Genomic DNA, 13325 nt, shown 5'->3' with positions numbered 1-13325 from the left:
CCCAAACTGAGATACAAAGTAATTTTCTAAAAGTGGTGTGTGTGTACGAATGTGTGTGTGTGTCAAAGGGGGGGGGGGGGGCAGGCAGGAGTGGGAGGACAGCAAACAAAGCCTCCAAGAATTGTGGAACTGTAGCAAATGAAGTACCACGTGTGTCACTGGAATCCTACAGGAAAACAGTAAATGGTACAGAAAATATATTAGAAGAAAAATGCTGAGAATTTTCTAAATATGATTCAAAGATCAAACCATACATTTAAGAAGCTCAGTGGTGAACCACAAAAATCAGGATAAATACTGAAAACATATACACACATGACAAATCATATTCAACCTACTATAAAAACCAAGGGGAACATTTAATGGAGAGAAGAATTACAACTAACTTATCAGAAACAGTGCAAGTCAAAGAGTATATAGTGTCATCCTTAAAGTGTTATGTATGAGAAAAACACTGTGAACACGAATTCTGTACCAAACAAAATAATCTTTCAAAAGAAAAGGTAAAATAAAGCATTTTAAGTCAATCCAATAAACTTTGTTATCAGTAGATCTGAACTGCAAGAAATGTGAAATAAAGTTCTTCAGGCAAAAAGAACAGATACTTATTCTACAAGGATCTGAAGAACTCTAAAAATAATTAAATTGAAGGTAAATGTAAAATATTTTTTCTTATTTTTAGTCACTTCAAAACAGAACTGTGTACAGTAGCACTGTCTGATAGAACTTTGTGAGACATAAATATTCTATATCTTACACAGTTCAATGTTAAAGCTAAAAGCTACACGTAGCTACTCAGACTTGAAAAATGGCTACTACAATAGAGATAGTCACACTGGCTAGTGACTAACATACTGGACAGTGCAGGTCTAGAGCAAACATAATAGCAAGATATCATGAATTTATGGCATAAGTGAAAGTAAAATGTATGACAATAATAGTACAAAAGGTAGGAAAGAAAAAGTGAAAATATACTGTTGTAGGGCTCTGACACTATATAAAAAAGTGGTATTACATTGTTTGAATACAGACTGGAATTAAAGATGCATAATGTAAATCACAGAGAAATAAGTATAACTTTTTTAAAGAAGCAAAATAAATATTAGTAAAGAGCAAATAAAGAAAAAATAAGCTCAAAAATAGAGATCATAAAGCAGATGGGTTAAATAGAAAGTTAGTAAGATGGCAGATTTACATAAATGATTACATTAAACATAAATGGTGTAAACAACTAAACTAAAAAGCCAGACTGTCAGGATGGATTTAAAAAGTGAGTGGTCTACAGCAAACCCACTTTAAATATAAAGGCATAAATTCAAAGGATGTATCATGCAAAAACTAATCAAAAGGAAGGTGTAGTGGGCATATTAATTTCAGATAAAGTAGACTGAAGAAATACTAGAGATAAAAAGGAATCCTATATAATAAAAGCCCAGTGACCATAACGACGTAACAACCAGAAAGACTGCTCGACCAGTCGCTATGAGGTGCATTGACTACCTCTCAGGCCCTCTCCCCCAACTCCCTGGTCCACAGGCTCCGATCGCCAAATGGTGAACAAGAACCGGGGTGGGTGAAGTGGGGCGGGACTGGGGACTGGCGAGTGGGCGGAAGATGGCCCTGATGCAGGCTAGGCCTAGGGACCCTCCCCGTGCACAATTTCATGCCCTGGGCCTCTAGTATTATATAAAAGACATACAATCCTAAATATATATACACCTAACAACACAGGTTCAAAATACATGAAGCAAAACCTATTAGAATAAAAAGGAAAAATAAACATACAATTATATTTGAAGACAAACTTTTCCTATGGTGATCAACAAGTGGGTAGAATCTCTATAAGGAAATAGGCAACCTAATAAGCACCATCAATCAACTTGACATGACAATTATAGCATATTTAATATAAAATATTGAAATTAACATTTAACATGGAATATAGAACTTACAGAATACTCCACTCAAAAACACAATCCACAATATTTGGAAATACACATAGAACATTTACCAAGTCTAACCATATTCTGCCATAAAAAACATTTCGAAGCGTTTAAAAGAAATTATATACTCTATATTACTCGCTAATAACAAAATTAAACATAAAAATCAATTACTGAAAGAATAGGTAAAGTCATCAAATACTTGGAAATTAAATAATATGCTTCTATTCTAAATAACCCATGAATCAAAGCAAAAATCACATAAGAACTTAGAAAATCCTATATAATAAAAGCCTAATATGCAAATTGTCCCCTTGACCGAGAGTTCGACTGCTCACTATGATGTGTGCTGACCACCAGGGGGTGGTGTGGAACATGGCGGGTATCAGCAGCGACACTGGCAGCAGGTGGCAGTGGAGGCACTGCTGGCCCCGATAGGCCTCAACAAGAGTGAGACCGTGGCGGGATGGTGGAACAGGTGAGCAGGCGGCACCAGGCCAAGGTGAGTGCAAGCGGGGGCCCAATTGCCCCGCCGATCACCCTGCAGACAGTGACCAGCAGCAGGGGAGAGGGGCAGGGCCGCCGCCCGGCTCCCAGGTGCTGAGGGAGCTGGGTAGGGGGCCTGGCCCCGACTGATCACCCCACAGACGGTGACCAGCAACCAGCAGGCCCTGATCACCCGATTGGGGCCAGGCCCCAGACTGGGACGGGGAACTGGGGGTGGGTGGCGGCGAACAACCTCCCACGGCACCCGGGAAGGGGCTGCGTCCTCTCGCCAGCTACCTGGGGGCGGGGGTGATGGGGACAGAGGTGCAGTGAGAATGCGAGGTGTCTGCCAAGCTTGCTCTCACTCCCCCTACTACCTTTTCCTGGGATGCCAGGGCTCGTGCACCAGGGAAGCCCCCGCGCTCAAGTGCTGGGCGCCCCCGAGGAGCCCACCCCACACCCACACGGCCTCTTCCGGGTGAGCCGGCCGCAACTGCCAGGACCGCAGAGGCTCATCGGGCTCCCCATGGGTTCGCAGGAGCCAGTCTACGAAGTCGGCCGGGAGAGAGCACGCGGCCCACTCAGCTTCCGTGTGGCGCCGCTGGGTGGCCCAGAGATCCACGCTGCCGCCCTGGCCCGCAGCATCCGGCCACACTCACCACATCTCTGTGTGGGTACTCAAGTGCCATGACTCAGGCGGAGGGGGGCGCATGGGGGCCCAGGTGCTGCACCGGGCCCAGAGGTCAGCTGGGACCTGCCCTTCTCCTCCAGACACTGACGCTTCAATCACAGGCCAGGCCTAGGGACTGCACCTGTGCATGAATTTCGTGCACCGGGCCTCTAGTATCAACATAGCAAAATTTGTGAGAATATCTAAAGCAATGCTGAGAAGGAAAAGAAGGTCAATGGCCTAAACTTATACTTTAAGAAATTAGAATAGAGATTTAAACCCAAAGCATACAAAAAGAAATAGTAAAGAGCAGAAATCAATGATATTAAAAATGTATTTTAAATAGCAATAAAAATAAAAAACTGCATCTTTGTAAAAACAAAACATTTTTGATAAACCAGAAAACATACTCATAAAGACAAAAGCAAGAACACACTGTCAATATCAGTAATGTAATAAAGGACATCACTACAGACGCTATAGACATTAAAAGGATAATAAATGTTATGGCAATGAATAGATTAATTAGGTACATTCCTTGGAAGATACAAACTATTAAAGCTCACATAGTGAGTAAGGGTCACTCACATAGTCAAAGACTGGAAGCTTTCAAAAACAGATAACCCTAATCATCCTATACCTATTAAAGCAAATTAAGTTTATCCTTTAAAACCGTCCAATAAAGAAAACTCTAGACGCAGATAGGTTGGTTTGCAAACTCTAATGAACATTTATGAAACAAGTATTAAGCCTATCCAAAAATTTTCAGAAAATACAAGAAACATTTTCCAACTATATAAGGACAGCATCATTCTGATACCAAAAAATTATGAAAAAGCATCTTTCATGAATATAGATACAAAAAAGTATTCAACAAAATATTAGCAAATTAAATCCACTAATATATGAAAATGATAATACATCATGTCCAAGGGAAGTACACCTAGAGAATGCAAGGTTGATCCAACATTTGAAAACAAATCAATGTAATTCATCTTATTAACAGACCAAAGAAGATAAACCATATGATCACCTCGATAAATACAGCAAGAAAGTTTGAACGAACTCAATGACCACTCATAATAAAAACTCAGCAATCGAGGAACAGAATGGGAACATCCTTAACTTTATAAAAGACCTGTTTCACTTACTGTAACTATATATAGTTGATTGATAAAAGGCCCATTATACTTAAAGAACAAAAGTTTTCCTCTTAAGATCAGGAACAAGACAAAATATCTGCTCTCACCACTCCTGTTTAATATCATACTGGAAATCCCTAGCCAATGAAATAAGGGGGGAAAAGAAAGAAGGTTGTACACAGACAGTGAAAACAAAGAAATAAAACTGTTCTTTGTTTGCAAATGGCATCATTATTTACATAGGAAAATGCCAAAGAAACAACAAAAAAAACCCTTACTAGATTTCAGTGAATTTAGCAAGGTTGCCAGATTCAAGGTATACAAAAAACAACCATATGTCTATATACTATCAATGAACAACTGCATACTAAATTTTAACTGGTATCAGAAGTAATGAAATACCTGGGTATTAAATCTTAACAAAAATGAGATTTTCTTTTTCAGTATACACCTGTATGCTGAAATTACAAAATGCTGATGAAAGAAATCAAACAAGATTTAAATAAATGAAGATATCTTGTGTTCATTAATTGGAAGACTCAATATTGAGATGTCAATTCCTAATTGATGAATATATTCAATACAATCTAAATGAAAATCCCCTCGGCACTTTTTGTAGAAATCCTATCACTTCTAAAAAATATTTATCGAAAAGCAAAAGAACTACTAGTAAAATGGCCAAAATGATTCTGAAAAAGAATAATGTTGGAGACTCATTATCTGATTTCAAGACTTTTAATAACAATAACCATGACACTGTGGTATTTAAAGATTTTTTTTTTAAATATATTTTATTGATTTTTTACAGAGAGGAAGGGAGAGGGATAGAGAGTTAGAAACATCGATGAGAGAGAAACATCGATCAGCTGCCTCTTGCACACCCCACCACTGGGGATGTGCCCGCAACCAAGGTACATGCCCTTGGCCGGAATCGAACCTGGGACCCTTCAGTCCGCAGGCCGATGCTCTATCCGCTGAGCCAAACCGGTCAGGGCATAAAGATTTTTTTATTTAATTTACAAGTTGAGTCTAAAGTTCTTCTGGAGAAGAAATGCATAAAAACAGTAATGAATAACTTTGGGAAAAATGAGGAAGAAATGGTTATCAAATTTAAAGTGTGCATACTCTTTAACCCAGCAATTCCATTTCTAGGAATCCATGCCCCAGAAATAATCACATACAGAGGAAGTTTCCTGAAGAGTTGACTCTGAAGGTAGAACTAGAGGAAGGGGTAGAAGAACCTTATATTCTCCAGTACTGTGTTTTTAAAAGTTAGAAAGATTTAAAGTTTGTCATTAAAAACATCAATAAAGTTTAAAGTTGGCTTTAAAAGCATTATTTGTGACAGCAAAAAGAAACTAATTAATTTAAATGTCTTTCAGTAAGAGATATCGTTAAATAAATTCTAGCCTATTCGAACTAGTATCACTTAGCCTTTAAAAAAAGTCTTAGGGAGGCCTATATGTAACAAGTAAAGATGTCCAAGATATATAATTAAGTAAAGAAAGCAAGTGATATATATCAATGTGTTTGGTATGCCATCCTCCCAAACAACTTTATGTGTGTGCATATGTGTTTAAAAGTGCATTTAGAAAGATGAATGTAAATTGTTAACTCTCCACAGTAAAATGGGACTGAGAAATGAAATGTTCACATTTCACCTAATCATTATTTTTCTATATTGCTGAATTTCACATCTAGTTTGCATGTCTGCATTTAATTTTTAAGAACTAAAGGTGTTGCATATAAAAAGACACGAGTTCCATTAAGACAATTGAAAACTAAAAAAATAGCTCAAACGTTTATTTCTTTTATCTTCATGCTTATTTACATACTCTTCAAATGGTCCGTAGTCTTCAGCAGAAGTGACTGCCATTTAAAAAAAAAAATTAACTGATCAAATAGTTCATGATAAAAATAACAACATATTAGGCCTTTTGTGAAAATCGTGAACTTCACAGAACCAGCAGGCTCACAGCAGTGTCGATGAGCATGTAAATAAAAAATAAATAAAAAGATAATGTCTGGAGAGGGGCACCTCCTACACAGATTCTCCTTCCTGGCTGCAACAAAACTATCTCCTCCCCTTTCCTTTAACTTGGTCTGGGAGGCTTTAAACTCACCATTTTGAATGTGCGCAAAATGATGTACAGCAGTAATCTTTGGGAGGCCCCAACTGGAGCTGACGCTGCCAGAGGCGTGCTCTGACCTGACATCTTTACTGGGGAGAAGCATTGATGAAATGGTGCTACCACCGGGCCCAGCGCGACTGCGTGCCTGGGCCTCGGGTGTGATCGGGGGAAATGCAAACACAGCCAGCAGAGCGAGGGCAGCGGACGGTTTCTCGGCAGAGGGGGCCGCAGGCCTATGGCGTAAGATGGGCCAGCTCTACGCGGGGTGACTGGAGATGGGCAGAGAAGGCGGTGGGGGGTGTTAGCGAGGGGACACTCATTCAGTAGCTAGTGTGGGGAGAAAGGCAGCGGGGTCCTTGGCCGAGGCACCAAGGACAGCAAAAGAGGCCACAGGAAAAGCGGACGGTGGAGACCTCCGCTACCAACCGATGTCATCCGCCGGGACACGAGTGCGGTGCCGGGTCCCGGCTGGACCGGGCCCAGGAGGCGCGGAGGCCTCTTCACAGCTATCAACCCCACCCACCATGGCCGGCGCAGCGGACCAGAGATAGGCCCCGCTCCCTCTGGACAGAAATTAAGAGAGGAAGGAGGTAAAGGCAGCAATTTCCTCGCCCGACCCTGCTATAACCAACCTCAGAACAAGCCAGATTTAAAAAAAAAAAAAAATCCCCTCACCGAACTGTGCAGCGGCTCCGGAGCGAGAACAGCGCTCGATCCTCCACCCGCCACCACCGCCTTCTTCTCCGCCTCCGACTCCTCCCCCGCCTAACGCGCAGTGGCAGGTGGCGGAGCCCGCGGCGGCGGCGGCGGCGGCGGCGACGACGGCGGCGGAAGCAGAGGCAGCGGCGGCGAGTCCCGCCCCTCGCGCCGCGGTAGAGGCGAAGGAGGCGGGCACGCAAGCCCCGCCCCCAAGACAGGACCGACCAATAGACTTGAAAGGCTTCTAGCGGGGCTGAAAAATCCACATATCCAATCGCAACCGCAGGAGTGGGCTCACGTCAAGGGTTGGGACGTGGCAGAAGAAGGGGAAAAGTACTTCGTGCGTCTCCGCACCCTGGTCCTCCCTCCTCGGTCTAGGGGACTTCTCAGATTGGCCGGAGAGGGGAAGGACGAAGCTCCGCTCTTTCCCACCCCACGCCCGAGCCTGGGCCCGCCTCCTTTCCCTGCGGCACTGCGACGTTTGGGGAGGGGCGAGGCTCCGTCCGGGGCTGGAACGGCGCTGCCTTTTGTGGTTAGGGCTGGGAGCGGAGGGTGGGGTCTCTAGGAAAGGGAAGCGGGTGTGGGGAATTCAGGCGGGACTGGCGCAGCTCGGCTTTCAGAAATTATTACAGCAACAACCAAAATGGAGGCATTAAAAGTCAATCCTAATTCGACTGGGAACCTAATTAACAAGGTCAAGGTCTCTTGGCATCATGTTCACTCCGTTGCTGCAGTTCAGATAGGAGCGGTACAAGAAAAAAAATAGACGGAGGAAGGGCACGTTTGCCCACGCAGAGTCTACGTCCCTATACCCTGCAGTCTTACCCTGGCTCCCTCATTTCTGATTCTGTTGGTTCGGGGGCGGGTTATGGGAGAGGCCTGCGTTTCCTCTTTGGGGCCTTGGCCCGACCAGAGCCCTCCAGTTTGCATCTTGAGGCTGATAGGCTGTCATGCTGGGAAGTAACAGCTCCCATCACACGCCACTAAAATAAACACAACAGCTGTAGTCCCTAAACACCTTGCTTAATTTAAACTCGGCCAACAGTTTAATCATGTCAATGATGCTAAATTGTTTCTTCGTTCCGCACGAGTCCTCTTTACATCCTGAACATGTCCGCTTCCCTAATTACAGTCCTGTTCTCTTCCCATCTTATTCCCAACCCCCACCACACCCTCCACTCACAAGCCCAGCGTCCAGGATATATTTAGCGCACTTCCTCCACCAAGAATTCAGGGCCCTATTACTTGTGCTGTTCCTGGAAACTGCAAAAATCTCTTCCCAGTGAATCAAAACTAATTTTTTTTTTTTGGTCTTGATGAAAACAAATTATCCAAAATTTACTCTAGAAATTTAAGTTATGAGAATTTGCTAGACATATTGTGAAACCAAATCTAAATCTCAGTCCATCCGTGTAGTACATTTCTTATGAAGGAACCATTTCCCACTCGATATTTATCTGCTTTATATATGTTGCTCTAGAAACCGTGGCTCTTTTTTCATCCCAACCTCTCCCTCTTGAAAAGAGAATTCATACTTTAATCACACTTCCCTGATCTCCCTTTAGGATATTGCATGTTGACCCAATTGGTTATACTAACCTGTTAGTTGGGGGGAAGTTTTCCCAAATATCAATCTTTTTTTATACCATATCTGTGTATACTACTTGCAGTATTATTTATTATTTTCTTTAAAAAATGCATTTTTTTCCATTTCTTTAAGAGGGAAACTATAAACGTGTTATAAATGGAAAACCTCCATCAATTATCCTGAATTGAAAGTAAGTGTAAGTGAAAAGAAAACCATGTTTTTAAGTTCTAGTTAGGAACTATTGTCTATTGGAATCTCTGAGCCTAAGGGTAGGTTACCAAACATTAGACATATATTAAAGACCAAGCATATAAGTGGCATTTTTATCATAATGTAATCAAAGGATAGTAAAATACAACCAAAATAAGAATCACTTTCTCACCATGTGAGTCATTGTTTTTAATTCTGCATGCATGTGCCAACTAAAGTCATCTAAGGCATCAGAACTGATCTGTTACTCTTTGGGCAATCTACTTACCTCTCTAGGTTCAATTTCAATTTAAATATTGGGAAAGTAATAACACCTACCAATGAGTCATTGTATAGATTAAAGTAACCTAATAAATGTAAAGCTTGCCATCCTTAGCATGTAGTAAGTACTAAATACATATTAGCTTATATATTGAATTAGGTGATTAGAGAGATAATATGTATTATTGACTTACATGTATTATTATTGATTCTGAGGTGAGAAGAACTTCCTAAGGCAATGGGTTGAAGATATCACATTATGTAATGCAATGGTCCTTAAAGAGTGATCCCCCAGACCCACAGCCTCAGCATTACCTGGAAATGTTTTAAACATGAAAGTTCTCATTTATGTTCAACCTCAGGTCTGAATTAGAAACCCTAGGTGTGAGGCCCACCAATCTGTATTTTACCAAGCCTTCCAATTGACTCTAATGCACATAAAGTTGTGTGTGCATTATATTAGGAGGATTGGTCAAGGAGTGAGAGGGCCTGAGTTCTAATCATAGTTTTAGAGTGACATCAGCAAAAATGAAGGCATAAGGACCTCTGGAAATCATTTTCTTCACAAAGCAATGAGAAAACTGGCAAAGTCATCAAAATCAACTTTTTCAGAATTCTGGAAATTAACCAAAGGCTTGCAGCAGTCCAGGAAGCATTTATGCAAGAAAACCAGCTGAATCTCAGAAAGAACAGTGAGCTTTGTGATGTTGTGACTTGTTCTAATCCAATTCCTTTGTCTCCTGTTCTGCTCTAGTATTGAAAAACAATAGCCCACAATTATAGTGAAAACTAGCAGCCTGGCAGCCACCAGATGAGGCAGAAATAGACTCTCTCAAAGCCTAATTCCAAGAGAATAGTCATTATTTCACCTATCTGGGGAAAGATCTCACTTGTCAGATTGTCTTCACTTGATTGGATTTAGAGCCAATGCCAGTGCAAAAACCATTTTTTTTTCAAGCATTTATCAAAAGCAATGAGAGGGAATTGATTAACTTTGCTGCTGCCCTAGACAATGGAAACAGTTGGGGCAATAACAGGTTAACCAAAAAGCTTGAATGAAAAAGCTGGAGGATGTCTGCAGGAACTTTGAAAAGCTCCAACATATTCATGGGAATCCAGAAACCCACAAACATGACCAGGGCTGAGCTAAACTGTGCATAAACTCAGGAAAGACCCGAGAAGGCCCTAAACATGCACCTTAGGCTGACCTTGAGGAGTTAAGGCTAGGGAAGTTGGCAATTGCCTGGCTTAATGTTGAAGCCATGCCCCAACATACATACACACACACCCTCAACAAACACTGGGTGACATATTGGTTCCAAGAGTTTAAGGAAATCTCTGTCTAATCATTAACTGGGTACTAAATAACCACACAGGATCTTCCATGGCCAGACATGAAGAACACAGACTATATATAAGTCCAAAAAGTCATTGTAAATAAATAAAAAAACAAGTACTATAACAAACAGCAATAACAAAACTCCCTGGACAAGAGGAAGAATCTGATTTCCAGAATTTTCACATCATATTTTTTAAATGACTAGTTTTCAACAAAACCAAAAGTTGGTTCTTCAAAAAGATGAACAAAATTGACAAATCTTTAACTAGACTAAGTTAAAGATTTAGTAAGTACTAAAGAATGATCCCCCAAGAGAGAGGAGACTCAAATTCCTAAAATCAGTAATGAAAGAAAAGACATTGCTACTAACCTTACAGAAATAAGAAGTTATTATATGGGAAAACTGAGAACATTTGTATCCTAATAGGTTAGAAAATCTAAACAAAATGAACAAATTTCTAGGACGATACAAACCACAACAACTGACTCAAGAAAAAATAGAAAATCTAACTTTAGCCTTGTCATTTATGCACTGAATGACCTTAGGTTGGTTATTTAATTTTACAGAGCCTTAGCTTCTTGAGATAGAAAAGCCTATATAATAAAGAGGTAATATGCAAATTGACTATCACCCCAATACACAAGATGGCCACCCCCATGTGGACACAAGATGGCCAGCAGGGGAGGGCAGTTAGGGGCAACCAGGCCAGCAGGGGAGGGCAGTTGGGAGGGACCAAGCCTGCAGGGGAGGGCAGTTAAGGGGCGAACTGGCCAGCAAGGGAGGGCAGTTGGGGGTGACCAGGCCTACAGGGGAGGGCAGTTAGGCATCGATCATGCTGGCAGGGGAGTGATGGTTAGGGAGTGATCAGGCTGGCAGGCAGAAGTGGTTAAGGGCAATCAGGCAGGCAGGCAGGCGAGCGGTTGAGAGCCAGCAGTCCTGGACTGTGAGAGGGATGTCCGACTGCCTGGTGGGATCGGTCCTAAACAGGCAGTCGGACATCCCTCGAGGAGTCCCAGATTGGAGAGGGTGCAGGCTGGACTGAGGGACACCCCCTCCCCCCCACTCCCCCATGCACCGGGCCTCTAATAGAGCTAATAAAATGATGCATTTGTGAAAACATTTCAGTGAGATGATAAATATAGAGATAAATAGTTAAGCCACTGTAACAGATAAAATGTTCAAATCTCAGTAGCATAATACAACATTATTTATTATTAAAAGCCCATTCAGCAGGATGGATGGGAAGCTCAGCTTCACTTTCAGGGGCCTGTACCTCCAATGCATGGCTTTCACTATAAGTCTGAGCATCAATATCCAGCCAGTAGAATAGAGGAAGTAAAAGAATGTGAAAGATTTCTAAGGTTTTTAGTGACCTAACATGGAAGTGGCCTAGTGATTAATGATCATGATTTGCCAGCAGACCACCCTTAAGCCTATGGGAGACTTAATTTTAGGCTATATTAGGATTAGTCTATTTCAGTTTTGTCTTTACTCTTAGGAAGTAGCTCTTATTTCTAGGGTGTGGTTCTAACTCTTAGAATGTCACCCTTCTGGGGTCTCAATTGAAAGCCAAGATATTTACCAAGTTCTCTTTCTCATATGGCAGGACTTAAATTCCTATCTTTGACATCCAGACTGACCATATACCTGCTGAAATCTCTACTCAGCTCTTCATAATTTCAGTTGCTGTTTTCTGCTGGGTTTCTTGCTCTTTGCATGCATCATTTAAGAGTCAGCCAACAACTTAATGGGAATTGATGTGAAGGTTTTGAGGTTCCTTCTTTGCAGTTCCTCCTCGTAGAGATTTTTCCACTTAAGTTCAGCCATATTGGGCAACTTTGTACTCTGACCCCTTATCTCCTCTGTGTACCATGTTCTGCTTAACTCTAGTCCTTGGCACCACAATTTTGGTAAATGCTCTCAGGAAAAAGGCCAGGATAATGTAAAGTTCACCTTGTGTTTCATTCTCTCAAGAATCATAGGCCACAGGTTATGAAGGTATCTAAATGATACCTACTGTATCATTTAGAATTCATTTCAGAAAACTTAATCCTCTCCAGAAAGTTTAAGGGAGGGAAAAAGACTTACTATATGATATAGAAGGAGGGCTGATGAAATTGGCTCTAATTTGGGCTTCCAAGAACTATCCCAAAGTCAGACTACAAAGCTGGGCCACCAAGAGAACTTCTGCCCTTGCCATGAGAAGAAACGCAGAGTATTAAGACCTGTTTGGCAATTCACGGAAACCATCACTGTAGTTCCCAGATCCGGAACTATATCATCTCCACCAAAATCCACATCAACAAAATGGATGCCTCACTCCCTAACTTTGGACTGTCACAGAACTCCAGATTAGATATTCCAACCAAGGCTTGCAGCACAAATAACCAAAGCAGGGCAAGAGTAGCTTTGGCTTGCACTGGGCCCCAGCCCAAATGGTTTTGATTCAGTAAATCTGGGACACAGACAGAAAAACCTCACTTTAAAGGGAGTTAGCTCTCTTGCTGAGAGAATCATAAATATTAAAACACAAAAATCTTGCTCCAGGGTCATTCAATTACTTCAGGGGAGTGAAAAGAGATTTCACTTTTCTGTCTTAGAGATAGACATTTGACTGTTTTATTTTTCTGTGTGGAATTTCATATAGAATTACATTGTCCAATATAGTATCCATTAGCTACAGGTAGCTACTGAACACTTGAAATGTAGCTAATCTGAATTAAGATGCATAGACGTGTACAATACACACCAGATTGTAAATTTAGTACAAAAAGAGAAGAAAAAATTGCAGTAATAATTTTACATTGATTACATATTGAAATATTAATTAAAATATATCCAAATTAATTTCACT

At 41.4% G+C, this 13325-nt stretch overlaps 1 protein-coding gene across 4 annotated transcripts in view; it reads right to left on the bottom strand.

Moving 5' to 3' along the window:
* The window catches only part of PJA2 (praja ring finger ubiquitin ligase 2), a 145997-nt gene that overhangs the window by 65848 nt on the left and 66824 nt on the right, over positions 1-13325 (bottom strand). For 3 of the 4 annotated variants that reach the window (XR_008555838.1, XR_008555837.1, XM_008144494.3), the window contains exon 1: positions 7049-7522. The exons of the other annotated variant lie outside the window; for it this stretch is intronic. The gene's annotated coding sequence lies outside the window, so the exon portion shown is untranslated. Of the gene's footprint in view, positions 1-7048; positions 7523-13325 lie in introns of those variants that run through there. 4 annotated transcript variants of the gene reach the window in all.

The sequence above is a fragment of the Eptesicus fuscus genome, chromosome 4 (genome assembly GCF_027574615.1).
Source record: "Eptesicus fuscus isolate TK198812 chromosome 4, DD_ASM_mEF_20220401, whole genome shotgun sequence".
Lineage (NCBI taxonomy): Eukaryota > Metazoa > Chordata > Mammalia > Chiroptera > Vespertilionidae > Eptesicus > Eptesicus fuscus.
The sequence above is the reverse complement of the archived record's forward strand: the minus strand, read 5'-3'. Positions and strand labels throughout refer to the sequence as shown.